This window comes from Hylobates moloch, unplaced genomic scaffold, assembly GCF_009828535.3.
Source record: "Hylobates moloch isolate HMO894 unplaced genomic scaffold, HMol_V3 SCAFFOLD_1, whole genome shotgun sequence".
In the NCBI taxonomy this organism is placed as follows: domain Eukaryota; kingdom Metazoa; phylum Chordata; class Mammalia; order Primates; family Hylobatidae; genus Hylobates; species Hylobates moloch.
In genome coordinates this window covers 213,521,984-213,541,363 of record NW_026652276.1, presented here as the reverse complement: position 1 = coordinate 213,541,363, position 19,380 = coordinate 213,521,984, and the positions used below count along the sequence as shown (strand labels likewise).

Here is a 19,380-nt window from a genome sequence, read left to right as displayed (position 1 = left end):
CTATCTATCTATCTATCTATCTATCTATCTATCTATCTATCTATCTACCTACCTACCTACCTACCTACCTACCTACCTATCTATCTACCTATCTATCTATGTCTGAATGGAAACACCACTGGACTAGACCCAGAAATCTCCATACTTTCTAGCTCCCACATGAAGTAGCCACCTTCTGCCAGGGCTCAGTGCCTGAAGAAGCAGACTGGAATTATGTGGGATGGAGTCCAGCAGGGTCCCATCAAGAGATCAGCCTATCCATGCAGCTGGAGAAGAAAATGTCCCCCCATACAGCCTTCCCTAAATTTTGAACCGTTCTTTGTCAAAACTGAAAAAGGCTTTAATTTAGAGAGTGAGAGCTGGAGGGACCTTGGAGATTGCACCATGGTTTTCAAAGTGTGCTGCCACGAAGTTGTGGGACATCAAATGGAAGTTCAAATGGAAGTCAAGACTCAAATAGTTTGAAAGCTGCAAATCAAGTCCAACTTACTCACCTTATAGAAAACGAGCCCATTAGTTTCCCAGGATTGCCATAATGAAGTACCACAAACCGAGTGGCTTAGCAGAAATCTACTGTTTCACAGTTCTGGAGGCTGGAAGTCTGAGATCAGGGTGTCTACAGGTTCATGCTCCTGCTGAAGGCACCAGGGGAGGTTGTTTCAAGCCTTTCTCTTAGCTTCTGGTAGTTCCTTGGCTTGAGACAGAATAACTCCATATGGAGAACATGGTATTCTCCCTGTACGGGTGTCTGTGTCCAAATTTCCCCTTTTTATAAAGACACCGGTCATGTTGGATTAGGGTCCCATGCTCCTCCAGTATGACCTCATCTTAACAAATTACATCTGCAATGTCCCTAATTCCCAAAAGGTTACATTCTGAGGTATTGGTGGTGACCACTTTAACATATGATTTTTGGGGGGGGACACAATTCAACCCACAACAGTGAGTAGAGAGGCATAGACTTGCCTTAGCTCAAGTAGCCTTGCCTGGTCATGGCCCCATGCCTGGGTCTGGGTCTCTTGGTCCATCACCTGGAGCTCCCTTCATTACTGCAAACTGCTTCCCACCTGATGCTCGGGCTGAACAAGGATGCCCAGGCACACTTTTTTCAGCCCTAACATAGGAATTGCTTGCCAGTTTTGGGGTGCCTTCAACCTCTTTTTGTGAGTGCCTGGTCTCCCATTTGGGGAATCTGCTATTGTATGGCCCTTCCATGGCAGGCAGCACTTGTTTCCCTCTTGGGGACTGAAAGGGCAGACCCTCTTTCTCCTGTCTTCAGGGAGCCCATGTGGATATATAGCTTAGGCTGAGCCAGTGAGACCTGCTGCCTGCAACTTGGTCCCTGGAATGAGCGATGGCACGATGTGGAGGCCACATTTGGGCTCCAGGGCTGCAGCCATGCCTGAACCCACCTGTCCTGTAGGGTGGCCTCGTGGGGCCTCCTCCTGAGCCATCCTCCAGGACTCCCTGCCTTCTCGCTTTTGCGAGTCCCTGATGTCCTTTTAGTAAGTTCCATCTTTGCCTAGGAGAGGCAGATGGCATCCATTTCTGTGATGGACACACCCAGGGTGTCACCGCTTACCTGGGGTGGTGTCACAAAATTCCTCTTGATTTTAGGATGAGCCAGGACAAATCATGAGACCCTAAAGATGACAAATGACCATTATGTGGATTTTTTTTTTTTCCTAAGTGAGACCTGAGACCTGTTCTCTGAGGGTGTGACTAACCCAACCAGCTTGGAGCTGGGGTAGGCAGGGAGAGGAGCTAATTTAGATTCCACAACAGCCCACGCTGCGCATCAATTGTGTGGGTAAACAGCTTCCCCACTGGCAGAACACCAGGCCCAGCGATTTTATCTTGTTAAAACTGAGCCTAAACAAAACAGATAAGCGCTATATCATCCTCACGAATTAGTCCACCTCTGGTTTATCTTCTGAGAGGCTTGCCACCCTGTCATTTGTGTCACTGTAAACATAGGTTGGGTAGATCACTCTTAACTAATTTAATTTGCTTTCAAATGTATATGTGTGTGGGGTACCTCCTCTAACCCAAATTATTTGGAAAAATAACATCAAGATCGGTGAAGAAATGCATGTGGCAAAACAAGGTCTTGGGTTTTTTTTTTTTTTTTTTTTTTAATTTTTTTTGCTTTTGGAAAAAAAAAAGACACATAAGGGTTTATTTTTGATTAAATGCCTTAGCCTTGCTTTGGTATTTATCTTTCTGTGGCAGCCCCTGATCTAGTCACAATGTGTAATTCCATTAGCATTATCTCTCCATTCATTTGAGAGGGGCTTCAGCCTGGACAGCCACAGCATAAAAGGGCTACAGCGTTCCGGAGGCTTATTTCTTATTTCTTCAGCAAGTTTATTCCTTTATCGGCAGCTCGTTTAAAGGGAGCTAAAGGGGACCCCGTCAAATCGTTAAACGAGAATTTAATGTGGGTTTTTAAAGGCAAACCCAAAAGCTTTTCAGAAAAAAAAAAAAAGGTTAAATTAAATAAATGAACAATGGCCCACAGCAAGCATAACTGATGGCTAAGGATAATGCGGACTGGCCTCAGATTTATGAAGGAGGTTTTATCTTTGTCCTTTTAATGAGACGAGTGATTTTGATCGGGTGTCAGGACTCCTGGGTGCATTCTAGCTGAGTCGCTAAGTGACCTCATGACTCTGTTTCTCTCCCTGTACCGCACTCCCATCTTTGTCTCTTGTCCACTGCAGAGGTGATGCTGGGAGGAAGAAAGAGAGGCTCTTTCTAAAGTGCTTTGAGTAGCTGCAAAGGAAGATGAGGGCAGATGGAGTGTAGATACAGGCAATTCTCATTTGTCCATGCTAATGGGAGGCAGGGTTCCCACGGAGAAATGAATTGCACAGAGAATGCCCAGACCTTGAGTTTTAACTCTCCCTTCCCCGAGGGGACTTTCACCTCATGGGCTGATGGGTCACCTCTCTGCCTGGCTTTGCTTCTCCTCCTCTCCTTGCTCTTGTTCACCCCTTCACAGAAGTTCCCACCAGCCAAGACACATACGGAAGATGAACAGCAGGTGGAAAGAGGAGAAGATGCTGGGGGTTGTGGTAGCGATGTGATAATAGCTCCCGGGAGCTGCTTGTAGGACTTAGCGCCTGTAATCCTGTTTTCTGGGAGAGGGATTTGAGGTGCCCAAAGAGCACATAATACGCAGCATTCTGAGAATGGAGTTGGGAGGGACTGTGGCAGATGCCGACCCTTGCCATTAAAAATGGCAACACTAATGCATCTGAAAGGGAGATGGGGCCAGCCTTTGCTGAGGACCCAAATTCTCCCAGTCTTGTGCTAAGTCCTTTATATGTGTTATGTTTTTAAGAAAGTGTTTCCAAGCTTACAAATAAAATCTAGACCCTTACCAGTAAATTTTTTGAGCATTTCCAACATATACACATGTATGTATTTATAAGTTATATATATTCTATTGTTGTAAAGCATTATGTATATTATATGCACAACTGTATGTATTTTAAAAGAATGCGAAAAATAAATAGAAATAGCAGCTACAATACTTTTGTCCTGTATCCTTGTGGAGTCGTGGGCAGACACTAGGCGCTCACAATTCACTCTGGCAATTTGTGCTCTTCACAGCCTGCTTGACAGATAGGTGTTGTCACTTCCATCGTATGGATGAAGAACCATGGTGAAGACTGTTTGAGTGATTTGATCGGAGCTGGGATAGTGACCTGTGTCTTCTGAATCAATTACAGTGCATTCGCTTTTCTTCCCTCTTGTCCCCAACATGGGCCCTGTGTTTCTGTGGCCCAACCTTCCCTCCTTCCCCTGTTCCACGGCTCTCCATGTTGATTACATCTGCAGAGGATGACAACTTGACTCTTGATTAGTCCAAATCAGTGTTAGTGATCCCATGCCTCCTTTCCAGATGCTCTTTTTCCCAGCCTCCCTTGCAGCTTGGAGTGGCCACGTGACCAAATTCTGGCCAATCAGACATGCACGGGCACTCTGAGAAGTTTCACTTGCTGTCAGAAGAGAGCACTGGGAAGGAGATGCAGAGAAAGTAGGAAGAGAGACTGGGTCCTTGATAACTTCACTGAGTCCCTGCACCAAGCCCAGAGCCACCTACCTCCAGACTGCTCTCCTGAGATATTAAATGTCTTACTGCTTGAGCAGCTAGATGAGTGTGATGGTTAATATTGAGTGCCAACTTGACAGGACTAAAGGATACAAAGTATTGTTCCTGGGTGTGTCTGTGAGGGTGTTGCCAAAGAAGATTAATATTTGAGTCAGCTGGACTAGGAGAGGCAAAACCCACCCTCAATCTGGGTGGGTACCAGCTAATCAGCTGCCAGCACAGCCAGAATATAAAGCAGGCAGAAGAACGTGGAAAGATTAGACTGGCTTAGTCTTCTGGCCTACATCTTTCTCCTGTGCTGGATGCTTCCTGCCCTCAAACATCAAACTCCAAGCTCTTCAGCTTTTGGACTCAGACCTTTCACCACAGACTAGAGGCTGCACTGCCGGCTTCCCTACTTCAGAGGTTTTGGAACTCAGCCTGGCTTCCTTGCTCCTCAACTTGCAGATGGCCTATTATGGCACTTCACTTTGTGATCACGTGAGTCAATACTCCTTAATAAACTCCTCTTTATATATACATCTATCCAATTAGTTCTATCCCACTGGAGAACCCTGACTAATACAATAGGCATTTTGTTATTTGCAGACAAAGGCCTTCCTAACTGACTTAGTCTCTATTCCTAATAGGCACCTTCCTTCCTCAGTTCATTTCCTCAGTTACCTTCTGTGCCCGTGCCTCAGTTAACTTGTATGGACCCAGGCTTGCTTCATATGGCATAAGAAGTCAAATAACCAAGAGATCTTTTCAGAGCTACAATAGATTTTCCTAACTCTTTTCTGTTATCTTTCCCAGTTGAATTACTATGTGTGTATTTGCGTGTTCCATTTCTTTCCCTTGCATAGTTCTACCCACATTGACCCTTTCATGGTTCTTTGGAACCGAGTATTTTCCCTCCTCTGTGTCTCACCTGGAACTGAGTATTTTCTGTCTTCGGTGTCCCACCTCACAGCCTTTGCACTGGCCACTCCTGTTTCATCTTCTCTCGTCTGCTGGCTCCTTCTTTCCCTTCCAGTCCCAGTCCAGATGTTACCACCTCAAGGAAGTTGTTCCTAGCAGTGTATCTCCACTCTTCACAACACATGTTTTAATTTTCTTCATGTGAATTACCACTGCAAGAAGTTCTATTGCTAGTTCATTTCACTCATTACATCTCACCCCCATCCAGAATGTAAGTTGCACAAGAGCTTTGATCTCCACTTTATCTGCAGCACCTAGAGCAGTGCTTGGTATATACTAGGAGCTCACAGTCTATTTTTATAAAAAATGAATAAAAGAAAGAATGAATAGATATAAGGTGTCTACTCACCTGAGTCCTTGGTTTTCTTCCTCAAGGGTACATTTGAGTGTTTATAAATGGGGATACTAAAAGCTAGAATAATCAGAGCTTCCTGTGCAACATGCTAGTTAAATAATATGCTATCATCAACTTTCTATAATTTAAAATCTTAACTTAGAAGAACATATATAAACATTATTATTTCTTACTGAGTCTTATTTTTGAAACATTGTAACAGCAGAGACAATATTAATAAAAATACATAGTTATAATTTAATATAGTGTTATGATCAGAATCAAGAAGAATTGCATTCTAAATCGACACCCTCTCCCTCACAATCCCACACTACTGGGAGAATACTTATATCTTGGCATTAACAACAGACTACTACAGCTATTTCTTTACCGTTTTGTCCCCTATTCACCTGAAACCCCCTAAGGGTAGTGACTACGGCTGAAACAGCTTTGATCTGCAGCATAGTGACATATGGTAGGCATTCCATAAATGTTTTTTTCAATGGATGATTCTAAACATGATATGAGTTACATAAAATATCCTGTTGGCATATTTTGCTCTACAATTACAATGAAATTTTCTAAAACAAAAAATCTTTATAGTCCCATGAAAATCTGTACTATCTCTTTTGGTTTTTTGAAGATACCTTTATTATTGTCATCATCACTCCTTCCTTCCTCTCTCTATTTCTTTCTCTCTCCCTTCCCCAGCTCTTTCCCCCTTTTCTTCCCTCTCTCCCTCCTTTCTTCTTTCCTTCCTTCCTCCCTCCCTCTGTCCCTTCCTTCCTTCATTCCATCCTTCTTCTTTCTTTCTTCTTTCTGTCTCTCTTCTTTCTTTTTCTCTTTCTCTTTCTTTCTTTTTCTTTCTCTCTCTCTTTCTTTCTTTTCCTTTTTCCTTCCTCTCCCCTCCCTCCCTCCCTCCTCCCTTCCCTTCCCTTCCCTTCCATTTCCTTCCCTCCTTCCTTCCTTCCTTCCTTCCTTCCTTCCTTCCTTCCTTCCTTCCTTCCTTCCTCAAGGTGTTCTCTGTCTTCCTGTAGTTTTTATGTCTGAATACGCATGAAGAATTAGGGAGGGAAATTATGATCATGCCTGAAAGATATTGATAAAGCCACCAGGGAGGAAAATATGGGTGCTTTAGTTTTATTTTCAGGAGAAGAAAATGATGCCAGTGTTGATAATACTGATTGCTGTACAGGAGGAAGCATAATTGGGAATGGCAAAGAGATATTTAGACAAAATTTGGAACTCCTGCAGAAGAAGTAAGCACACATTATTTCACAGACAGGTGCATTGATGACAGAATAATTTCTTCCAAGGGAGAGATAAGAATACCATTGTTCAGGTCATTTAAGACAAACTAGAGGAGGAAAAAGCAGTAATTATTTTTAGTTTGGAGAATGTCCACAGTGTAGTTAGGCATAGGACAAAAACCTGTCCAGCCTCCAGGTTCACAGTCCATAGGATGAGATGACGCTACCTGACACTGAGTTCATCACCTGAGGCCTCTGTGAGACATTAAGATCCCTGTTCTAGTTTTCAGGACCTTATTAACTGTTGAAGCCTTCAGAGGGTTATGGGGGTAGGAAGGGAGAAATGGAAAGGGTCCCCCAAGGAAAGGGAGAGACCACCTAGAGAAAAGGGAGACAAAAGGATTCTGGACATAGAATGAAGAAAGACCAGGAACTCTGGGGAGTGTGGAATGGGAAGAAGATTTGAAAACCAAAGAGAAAAATAAATAAAAATTCAGAGCCCTGGATTATATGAATATCCAGTAGGCAAATGGAACATGGAAGATGAATTCATATGGACCAGCAACAAGCGGAAGATGGTGCATTCTGATGAATGAGGTGTACAGTGCAGAGTGGGGAGAGGCAGGGTTTAATTGAGTTCTGTGCCTGCCTCTTCCCTTTGTCCCACCCTTGGCCTTATGTTTCTGGCTTCATCCTTGACTTCTCTCCTTAGTAATGGTCTTGGGTGGGATATTGGTTCTCTTCCCTAGGAATTACCCCAAAAGCATTCCAGTTCCACCTAATAAATATCTACTAAGTCAATGCAAAGCCTATAGCACCATACGGCATACAATGATAAATACAGAACAACAAACATCTCAAACCTCTAGAGACATCAGAGGTCATTCAATCCAAACTCTAGTCTTCACTTGAGCATCCCCTGGTTTCTTCCTGACCACACGAAGTGATGGAGAACTCACTACCACTCAAGAAAATGTATTTTATCTTTAGAGAACTCTATTAGAAAGACATTCCTCACATCAAGCCAAAATATGTCTAAATAAGATAAGTTCCATTCTCTGATCCTACTTTCGCATCTTGAAGTTACACAGAAGGAATGCAGCAGCTCTTCTCTTTGACAGCCCTTCAAATATTTGAAGCTGTTATGTTCCCTTGAGCCTTACTTCTCAAAGCTGAACATCACCAGTTACTTTGATTGTTTCAAATTAATTCCCTTCTGGGCTCGGCCACTCTCTCCTGAATGTGCTCAAACTTATTATAAAGTGCTTAAAGTGTGGGGCCTTGAGCTCTATAAAATAATGCAGGTATAGTCTGCCTATCTCAAAGTTGAGTGGGACTGCTTCCTTTGGGACTCCATTCTCTTTTAATACAGCTTACGATCCCATTGACTTTGGCAGTGTTTCACTATTGATTCATATTGAGCTTATTGTCCACTTCAGCTCATACTTTGTTTTTGGTTTGAGACAAGGTCTCACTCTGTCACCCAGGATGGAGTGCTGTGGTGCAATCATGGCTCACTGCAGTCTTGACCTCCTGCTTGGGCTCAAACGATCCTCCCACCTCAGCCTCCTGAGCAGCTAGGACTACAGGCACATGCCACCACACCCAGCTAATTAATTTTTTTTTAGTTGTTTGTTAGAGATGGAGTCTCACTCTGTCACCCAGGTTGGAGTGCAGTGGCACCATCTCGGCTCACTGCAACCTCCGCCTCCCAGGTTCAAGTGATTCTCCTGCCTCAGCCTCCTGAGTAGCTGGGACTACAGGTGCCCACCACCATGCCCGGCTAATTTTTTTGTATTTTTAGTACATAAGGGGCTTCATCATGTTGCCCAGGCTGGTCTTGAACTCCTGAGCTCAAGAAATCTGCCTGCCTCGGCCTCCCACAGTTCTGGGATCATAGGCATGAGCCACCATGCCTGGCCTGAGTGCCATATATTTTCAAATGAAGATCTGTTAAGCTCGCTCACCTTTTTTATTCCTTAGAATGGTACCTCAAGGCAACACCAAAATGCCCTGTCAACACCCAAAATGCCCAACATTCAGCAAAAGTTTCTTTTTCTTTAGGATGGAGCAGGATTGTAAATACTTATATTTAATATGTTTCTTTTATTGCAATCATAGACAAATCTGATGACCATGTCTCCTCTATCTTTACCCAAGTCATTAGTAAATGCGTTGAATAGGATTAGTCTGAGAACAGAGCTCTGACATATACCCTAAGAAAACCTTCCTTCATGTTGTCTTTGATGCGTTAATGAACATCTTTGGGGTTTAACCATTGAGTCAATTAATTCACCAGCCTACATTGCCTGGTGTTCTACAAGGATTTTATTAAAGAGCCTATTAAATGCCTTGATGCAGTTCAGATATTCTCTCTTACGTTTCCTTGATATAAAAGCCTCACAGCCTTGTTGAGTTAGAGAGCAAGACCAGCCTAACCAAGTTTGTTCTTCATGATTGCTATGGACTAAATGTGTCATCCCACTCCCAATTCGTATGTTGAAGCGCTAACCCCCCAAGTTGGGGCCTTTGGGAGGTAATTAGGTTTAGATGAGGTCATGAGGGTAGAGCCCCCACACATGATGGATAGAGTCCTTATAAAAAGAGGAAGAGTCACTTGAGATCTCTGTCTGCTTGAATGAACCAAGGAAGAGCCACGTGAGGACATAAACAGGAAAGGAGCCATCACCAAGTACCTGACCATGCTGGCACCCTCATCTCAGACTTCCAACCTCCAGAACCATAAGAAATAGATGTTTGTTGTTAAAGCCACCCAGAGAGTGGCATTTCATAACAGCAGCCCCAAATGATTAAGACAGTGATTCCAGACTTACTCCTAGTGATCAATCACATCCTTTTCTAAATAATTACACATCTATCTTTTAGTGATCCAGTGGTCACTTTGGGGGGCCACACTCATTTGTTTGTGTTTTTCAGAACTTACATTATTTTCCCCTTTTGCAAAACTGGAATGCCATTTGCCTGTCTCTGGTTTTTCTTTGTCTCTCCCTACACAGTTCCTGATAACATTAATAACAATATGGAGCTTTCACCCGCTGCTATCTAAATGTCTCCTGAAGTCATCCTATTTTTGGCCTGTACCATGTCTGAGTGTTAGTTTCCATGAGTTTACTGACTCCAATGTAGAAGGATATTTCCTTTGACTTGATCTAAAGCTGCTTGCTTTAGCATAGAAAGGAGGTGCTGGAGCATCCCTGGAATCCCCCTAAAATCAATCTAGTGCCAAACAGAAGTTCTCTGGCCAAGTAGGATACTGGCTGGTCTTTAGGAAATGAGAGATGAAGTCTCATTCTCTGGGACGTTTACCAGATCCACTGAGCTGTCTGCCTAGGCAGATAGGCTGCTGTGTGACCTTCATGGCAGCCCACAAAAGAGGAGCAACAGGGTGCATCTAGTAGGAAACTAGAACAAAGGCAAGCTCAAATATGATACAGATGGGGTGGAGGAGTGGTTGGCTGGATTTGAGAAGAGAGAGTGAGCAGAGGACTGGCGGTGTGAGAAAGATGTTTTTAGCAGCAGTATTTTTTTGTTCATTTTCAACTAGCTTTTTGAAAAATAGAGAATGTAGTACTTGCACGTGGTAAAACATCAAAAAGAATAAAGAATATACAATAAATTAAGAAAATACATATTGCTCTGTTTCTCATTCTGAGGTTTCTGCTGTTAAGTTTTTTTGTGTATCCTTCCAAAATGTCCTATGTATGTACAAGCCTATTTTGTATATTCAAAATATGCAAAGATATACATGAATACACCGTTCTGCATTTTGCCGTTGTTTTTCAGAGCAGCATACATAGATTTACTTTATTTTGTTTCCATTTTGTTTTACATCTGCACCATGTTCTGTTGTATGGATGTACGGTAATTTTAATGCAGTACTTTGAGGAAATGAAAATAGAATTTCCGCCAAACCCAGTGCATTAATCTTGAGGTGGAGGGAGTAAATGACAGGTGTTACCAGATGTACATTTCAAGCTTCCTACACACCCATGGGTCACGTCAACATCTCTTGCCTCAGTTTACCTAGCAGGAAAGAATAACAATTTGATTTTAGTGTCAAAAACCATGAATAAAGGCTCCTTACCTACAGGACTTGGAAAGAACAGCTAATAGAAAGAGTCCATATTAATATTTTCTTATAATCAAAAGGTGGGGTATGGACAGAAAGAAACTCTTACTTTGACCCTGAACTGGGCTGATGCAGTTCATGTATCTGATGGGTTCCCACGAACAATCATTTGAGAACTGGGCAGGCCTGGGCTGACCTGTCTTATCCAGGCCCATCATTGGCCCTGCCAGAAGTGTACTGGCAGGTGTTTAACAACCAGCTCTCCACAAAAACAAAAGTCCCGATTTGTAGCATGTGCCAATTCCCATAGTGCAATACATCCACAGTGGCTGATTTCCAGCGACTGACCTGGCATCGCTTGTTGCAGAGTTGGGGAGATATGGCACAATTGGCCCTCCCCCACCCTCATGTGCTACCACACACCTCTGTGGACTTCAGGCTTCGACGGCCCCTGCTGTCTCTGGACTCCACAAGGGACACCTCACATTTGTGAAGGTTACAGTCAGCAGGGCTGCGTTAAGAGAAAGCTCTTTAAAAACAGAGGAAGAATATAGGGCCTGGCCAGGAAAATAGGGCCAGAAGGAGAATGGAGCCAGGCCACAGAGCCCTGGAGATGGACACTAAAGTGGGGAGAGGTCACCTTGGGCCTAAGCACTGTCCTCAGAATCCCTAAGGCAACTGTCTGCAGCTCTCTTTCTCCGCTTTGCATAGGCACTCCTGTCCCTTCATTCTTCTTTGCCTCTTTCTTCCCTTCTTCTCTCGTCCTAATCCTTGTATATGCCTTGGCTCTGCTGATAGCCTGCAGGCTCCACTGAGCTCTCTGGAAGCTGCTGAGGGCACAAGAGAGAAGATGATGCGAGAAGTCCTCAAGGAGAATGGTGTGGAGGGAAAGTGGATGATCAGCTTTCAATCACGTCTCGCTTCTAGTCTCTTTTTACTCTACTTGCCATCTATGGGAAGCATCGTTGGGCCTCCCTCCTGCCCCGTGGTGCAGCATGGGTCAGGATCAGATGTAGGGAACACTTTCAGCACCACTGGGCCTGGTGCTTAGCAGGTGCAAGGCCTCACCCTGGAGCCCCATTCAACCTCACCTCCAAAAGGCTCTCTGGCAGAGGCAGGTGCCAGACAGCTTGTGAAAGTGAACAGGACTCGGCACAACTTTCTGCCTGTCTCTTGAATGTCTCTGATGGCCAATACTCTGGAACTGAACTGATGATGGCCCATCTCAAGTGAGTGCTGGATTTCAGTATTCTGTACGTGGATGCTTTCAAGCCTCTTCATTGGGTTTTCTCATTTCCATGTAACACACTGAGATGAACTAAGAGGCTTAACCCCGGAGCTCTGAAGGGAGTGACTGGCAGGACATCTATTGGTGCTCAGTCCTGCCCAGTATGAGACTATCATGCATCAAGCATGCCCCACTTTGTCCTTCTTATTCTAAAGCCAAGTGGGCTCAAATCATAAGCTTAAGAGGTTAATGAGGTCAAGGTCAGAGGAATGATATCTTCCCTGCAAATCACTGTATTTGTTATCTGTTACTGCATAATGAATCTCTGGCATAAAACCATATCTTATCTCTGCTCCATGATGTCTGGGATCTCAGTTGGAAGCTTCTGAAGGCTGAAATCATCTGAAGGCTTAACTGGGGCTGGAGGATGGGCTCCTAGGGTGGCTCGCTCATGGAGCTGGCAAGCTGGCACTGGTTGTTCATGAGTAGGCTCAGTTTCCCACCACATAGCAGGTCCAAGGGACTCAAGAGAGCAAGCTGGGAGCTAAAGTGTCTTTTTTTGACCTAGCCTTGGACACCGTCACTTCTTGGTCACTTAAGTCAGCTCTGATTCATTGTGGGAGCAGACTGTATGAGGGCATGAATACCTCTGGTTGAGAGTCACTGGGGCCATTTTGGAGGCTGGCAACCACGGTCACTTAGAACAGCTTACACTCAGACCACCTGGCCACCATCTTGTAAATGTATTACCAGGCAAGAGCATTCAACCCATCAGCACGAATCCATCTTCATCACAGGGAAAACAACTTGAGGCCTTTCTGTTATGTGCACCCCAGCCAGAGGGGCCAAGTGACTCATTTAAACTACTTAGCCAGTGTACTAGGCAGTGCCAAGAGAGAGGCACCATGTGGGAGACATGAACTGTATCCAGTCCTTGTAATGCAGGCATACTACGGGACCTTGTGCCTCCCAGGAATTAACCCCAAGAAGGGTTACACTGAGGCATTTCTTCTTTCTTGTTGTAGTAAGACATGGCTCTGGCCAGATCTGGGACTCTCTTGTTTCTGGCCAATGGAGTTAAGTCACACCCCCTCCCTCCCTCCCTCCATCTCCCCTCACCTCACAATATCCTCTAACTTCTGGTTTCTGTAGTTAAAAAGACAAGTTTTTTTTGTTGTTGTTAGTTGAAAGAGAAGGAAGCATTCTGGAGAGGGGGCAGTGGATGAAAGGGTCTGGGGAAGAAGGGGAGTAAGACTTGGACCATGGGAGGCATGGGAGTTGTTTTGGTGCCCAGAGGATCAAGATCCACAGTGTGTGTGTGTGTAGGAGGAGAGGGGTGTCCTCCCCACCTAAACACCAACCCCCCATTGTGGCTTGGAAAGCCACGGCACGGTAGCAGAGCTTGCCATGTCCAGCAGTGCAGCCGGGTGGAGGTGCCCTTGCAGAGGGCAACCACAGAGCTGGTAATGCAGAGATGTCCTTCCATCAAATGGCTCATGGGCAGTGGATTTCCAAGAGAGTACTTGTGGTGAATGAAGTGGTCAGACTTGTTCCTAAGCACACCCACCAGTGGCGGTCTCTGACATAATGGGAGGAGACGGGGAGGGGTTTTTCAGTGGTGGCCAAAGTCTTATCTGAGCAGAAAAGGCTGGGAGTTGAGATTCAGATGTTAATATCTCTGTGCTCATTTGCACCCACATGCTAGGGAAGCCTGGAACAGTTGGGTCTACTAAGAATACCCAGCCACCAAGTTCAACCTACTAGTAGGCCCTGTGGTGACACAAGGATGTTACTCCCCTCATCTTCCTCGAAAGGCAGTCGCTTCTCCTTTCTGCTTTACTGTTCCATGGTCCAGTCTTGAAGACAGAACCCTTGGCTTAGAGGTCCACTTAGTCCCTTAGGAGACAGATGGAAGAATAAGTTAGTTTGAATGGACTGAGAATCTTGAGAGCTGCTGCCCATCCCTCGAAATGGCAGCATTCAAGGAGAATGCAGATTAAAGGCTGCTGGAGTGTGCTGTGGACATGTGGTGACACATGCAGAAAGCAGGGGCCAGAGGGGACCCTGGCCTCACCTGTGTCACCGCGGAAGGCTCCTCTTGCCTCCTCTGCTGAGCTGTGGGATACTGATGATATTCCTGCTGTCCTGCAGGTGGCGCCACAATTTAGGTTTTTAAGCTGCTGACTGCCTGCCTGTGGTTTTTCTATCCAGTGCAAGGTACAAGACCCAGCCATGGGGGCAGCTCTTCGGGGAAAGAAAATGTCTCTTTAGCACCACTAGGCTCTGGTGATTTATTTAACGAGCAAATCTGGCTTTTATCAACTTAAATAGCAGCACTGTTCCTAGGCTAATAAAATGGTGGTAGCTGAGTGAAGGGAAACCTAAGGGTTTCTTCTGCTCTTTCCTATTAAACTGGTCCTTTTATTCAGCCGTGGGAGATGAACCAACACTTTTTCTGTCTAAACCCAGCAATAAACCCCAACCCAAGTCCCACAAACATAGCTTCTTTAGAAAACAGGACTCTCTGAAGCAATGTGCCATTTAGCCTCTCCCTCTTGTGGCCGTGGGTCCAGACAATGACATAACCAGCTTCGTGACCAGGCGAGGGGTAGAGGGAGTGACTCACAGAGCCATTGTCAGTAGGGGACACCTAGATGGTCCTACTTGTGTCTCCCTTAGCCCTCACCAAGGGACAGGGGGTAGAGGAGGTGTGAGAGCCAGAAGAGCTTTTACCTAATGCAGAAACACATTTTGAACTGTGGGAAGATGCTGCTTTTGCCTGTGTATTTATTCATAGGGTGGGGACAAGATAGCAGAAGGCCTACCCTCATTGTATCGTTCTATCTGAAAAAAAAAAAAAATACATTCGTCTGGAAAGTGACTCTAATTCCCTACATGTGTTTTGTACCTACCTTAGAGTTTCAAAGCACATTAATAAAATGGTATGTCCTTTGAATGTCATTGCAACTCTAAGGGGCGAATGTGTCAGGTGAGAGATGAGGTATCATTGAGAGGATGTGACCCACTCCAAATTTTAAAGCTGGCCGATGACAGAGCCAGGAGTAGGACACGTGTTTTCTAACTTCCAATGTAGAGGCCCTACTCATCCCACCCCATTCCATTCTCCTAACTTAAGGGAGTCAATCCAATGGGACATCACTGAAAAAAAACATCCTCTACTGCGGCTAATTTGACCCTTTCTGCGCCTCCTCCCAATAATATGATAACTGCCCCCTTCCGTATGCCTTTTACCGTGTTATTCAGTGGAAGGCAAGCAGGGAAAAGGCAATTTGAGATATGGCCCCATTAACAACGAGAGAGCTGGCTGGGCCCCTCACCTGCCCATGGCTGGTCCAGCTTTTTCCTGTATGTCTTCCCTGTCATTTGGCTCTGTTATTACTCTTCAGGCGCCACATGGCATTCATTTCTCTGAATGAAAATAAATGACACCACACACTAGGCAGGAGATAAAGAATAATAAACACATTTTATTTGCCACCTCTGGAAAAAAAAAAAAAGGTCTTTGACTTCCCGTCCATCCATCAGGAAATGGGCCTGGAACTCAAGCCATATTCACACACACACACACACACACCCGATACGAGGAGGAAAAAGACAATCAGATTGTATTAAAAATACATGCTAGAATGACTGAGAATGGAGACAGAGCTGTTTTCTCACCTTCCCCCCTTCCTTTCAGCATTTTATGGCATACCCTGAAAGCTGAGTGGTCAACAGACGTTCGAAAGGAGTCCCCCCCCACCCCTGCTTTTATTGAACGATATTCCTTAAGTAACCCATTAGGGACTTCCGTGGGGCTATCCGGGCTGTCACTTCCGGAAATGGGCCGTGATGGACCCATGCAGCAATTTTAAAAGGGACACTTAGAAGCAGTGCCAGGATCAGGTGATGCAAACCTTACATGGACCTTGGGGTGAGGGGGCCTCCTTCGATTTTGTATCCTCAGTGCCCAGCTGGCCTCATGCTAATCCCAGTCTTGCATAGAGAGGCATTTGGCCCTGGGCTTCCTCCACCCTGGAAGGATGTCCAAGAGGCAGTAGCATTGAGTGATTTTGTTATGTGTGTCTCTGGACTTCTGAAACTAACCTGATATTGTGTGCTTTATCTGGAGTCTGGGATTCAGGGTTTCTGGGAAGAGTGGAGTCAGATCAATGTATTCACGTAAGCTTAATAAGATAACTCCTTGCTGCTTTCTCGACCATGCAATACTCAGCAGAGAACCAGAGACTAAAAGGGCTCCACGCTGTCTCCTGGAATATCCTTTAATCAAAGAATCAAACATCTGGTTTCCTCCTCATTCTGGCTTGGTTCATCTTCTCATTGGTGAGAGCAAAGTTTCAGCAGGGTCCTCACTGGGCCAAGCCTGACCTACATGTGCTGCTCACCTTGGGGCTTGTTTAAGCTGTCATCTCACAGCTCCTTTCATAGGCTCCCCAATTCACACAACTTTGATTTCTGTGAGAATATAACCCCTATAGGGAGGTATAGGAATTTAAGCCATTATCAATCATGTCCATCTAATAAGGAGGCTCTGAGATGTTTCGATGGGAGGGACAGTAATGGGCAGGGAGTTGCTGGGTGTGAGGACAGGGAAAATTAAGAAGGGACAGGAGAGAAGAGGCCAAGAGCCATGGGCTCCTTTAGAGGGTCGTCCTTGATGGTTGCCTATCCCAGGGAACGCTTACTGGACACTGCTGAAGGTGCCGCTTCCCTGAGACTATGGTGGGAGCAGGGATGAGGATGAGGGAGGTACGCACAGAGTTGAGTTAACAGGTGTGGGAATCCCTTCGGTTTGTCTTGGTGGGTGGGCCCATTCCTAGGGGGATCTAGGCAGAGGTTTGGGAGGTAGTGCCACCCACTCGCCATCTTCACTGCCTAAACCAGAGCCACATGGTGATTTCTTTCTTTGGGCTTCAGAAACCACCCTGATGTTGGCATGGTCTGTTCTGGTTGTAGTCTAGGATCTAGGGTTTCAGAGAAGAGAGGAGCCAGGAGAGCCGCTCAGTATAAACATGACTGGAAAAGTCAGGTTACCAAACCAGCTCTGGGGCACTGGCCACTCATGTTCTCTCGTGCAGGCCTTGTGCCCTCAGTGTCCTCGGCCTCCTTGGGTGCCATGTGGGGGTGACTTGGCGGGGTGTTGGGAGGGGTTCTCACTAGGAATGGGTGTATGCCTCAGCGTCAGTGTGCGCTTGTGTCAGCTCTGAGCACCTGAGGTCCCTCCGACGGCCAGTGCCCAGAGCCGCACCTTCCGAGGCGGCTGAGTGCCTCCCTCTGAGCGCGTGCCTTGCGCCCCAGTCACCCATGTATGCCCCCCTCTCCGCCCCACATCGCCACCGCCAGGGTAGCTCCGTGCGGGCCGAGGGAACCCAGAGGGGGTGTCGGCAAACGCTGGTGCGGAGGAGAGCCGGCAAGCCAGGCGGCGGCGGGTGGGAGCGTCTAGGGAGGCGCCCCCTGCCCCCTCTGCCGGCCGCTCTCCCTCGGTCTAGATGTCAGCCTCGAGCTCCGAGCCAGCGAGAGCGAGCCAGAGAGGGAGCGGCGGCGGGCGGCGGGCGGCAGGGAGGAGAGGAGGCGAGGCGAGGGAGGGAGGAAGGGAAGCAGGGAGGGCGGGAGGGAGGAGAGGAGGACCCAGAGAGCGCCAGGCAGCTGGAGTTTTTGCAGCGCTTGGCCGGGCTTCAATGCACAGCAGCAGCGAGCCGCGGCGGCAGCAGGCAGCCCGGGAGCTCCGGCGGCGGCCGAGCCAGCGGCGGCCCCGCTCCCTGCCCCCTGCAAACTTTGCGAGCAGCTCGCCCGGGGGGCCGGGGGCGCGCCCGGGAGGCCCGGCTCGGCCCGCGGCCGAGCTCTCCGCCGCCGCAGCGCCAGCCGCCGCCGCCACCACCGCCGCAGCCCCGCGCCTCCCAGGGGAACAGCCGGCGGCTCCCGCGGCCCCCCAGCCCCGGCCCCAGGGCACTGCCCGGCGAGTCCCTCGGCAAGGGTGCGGGCTGCCGCGGCGCGGCCGGCCGCGGGCTGCCCGGGGGCGTCCGCCGCTACCCAGAGAGGCGCGCGGAGGCTCCGAGAGCGCTCCCCGGCGGGTCCCCCGCGCACTCGCCGCGCCCGGGCAGCGGCCCGACCGGGAGAGCATGGGCGGCGCGGAGTGACGCCGCTGTGCCCGCTTGGCATCAAGGACATTCAGCCCGCGGGGGTGGGGACGAAGGGGGGCAGCCCCGCGTCGCTACCGCAGCCCCCGAGAGCCGCCGCCGCTGCTCGGGCTCCGGGGCTGGGTGGAGGAAAGGGGTGTTCGGAATCGATCCCCATTTTCCGACCTTTTTGTTGGACATTACGCCCACCTTGGACGCCGCAAGAGGAGCTGTCAAGCCCCGCAGGCTCTGATTCGGCGCCCTCCGCGTTCCTCGGCTGCTCCCGGCTTCCCTGTGCCTCGGTGGAGTATTTGCGTTCGGGGCTGGGGCTGGAGGAGGCAGCCACACGCGCGCACACGCACACGTTCAGAGGAGGGCGAGAGGCAGCGGCATAAGCTCCATCTGCAGTGTCAATGCGGCGCTCCCGCTGAAGGAGGGAAACGCGGCGCGTCCAGGTAAGGAGCCGGCCGGCCGGGGAGTGGGGCCGGGCGGGCGGCGAGGGCAGCGCGGTCGGAGAGACCTGGGCCGGCCCGGGAGTCCTCGGTGTCCCGGAACCAGCCCGCGGCACACGCACACGCACACACGCAGGCACACACACAGATCCACACCGGCACACACGGCGCTCGCGCACCTGCCCACGTCCCACCTGGACGCCCGCGGAGGTGCAGCGGCCGGAGCAGGGATTTCCCGGGTGTGTTCTCCTCTCACGCTCCCGGACTCAGACTTCTCTTTCCCGGGACTTTCGGGGTGGGATTCTGTGTATTCCCGGCTCTGCCTCCCAACCGGGGAGGTTGAGGGAGCAATTTTTCAGCTCCCAGCCCCTTTCGTCCCGAGCTGGGCTTTAAAACGGGAGAAGTCCTGAGAGGTCTCCAGAGACCCACCCAGTGTCATCGGGGTCCCGTGGCCTTTGGACACCCTGGGATTTCAACGGGAGACAGACCCACAGATATTCGGACGCATATTTGGAGAGTGGTGGCCCAGCGCCCGGGGAGGAGGCCACATAGGCGGTTGGGGCTGCAGTTCTGTAGGGCGGCGCATATGAAACAGACACTGCGTTTCCCCAGTAAGAGGCAGCACAAACGCCTTTCTGAAGCGTGGCACTGCTTCCCCGGAATGCGCCGAGATTTCAGGCAGAAAGCGGCTTAAAGCATCGCCGCGTATGTTGCTTGTCTAGGGAAGGTACGGGGGTCCGATCCTCCTTAAAAGGTATGACCTTATTCACAGCCTCAGTCCCTGCTTAGCAGCAAGCAGACAGGACTTG

The 19,380-nt window shown here is 48.1% G+C and overlaps 1 protein-coding gene across 4 annotated transcripts in view; it reads left to right on the top strand.

Annotated features, from left to right (window-relative positions):
- Positions 1–19,380, top strand: part of PLXNA4 (plexin A4) — a 527,428-nt gene that overhangs the window by 53,353 nt on the left and 454,695 nt on the right. For 3 of the 4 annotated variants that reach the window (XM_058426822.1, XM_032761769.2, XM_032761771.2), the window contains exon 1: positions 17,701–18,574. The exons of the other annotated variant lie outside the window; for it this stretch is intronic. The gene's annotated coding sequence lies outside the window, so the exon portion shown is untranslated. Of the gene's footprint in view, positions 1–17,700; positions 18,575–19,380 lie in introns of those variants that run through there. 4 annotated transcript variants of the gene reach the window in all.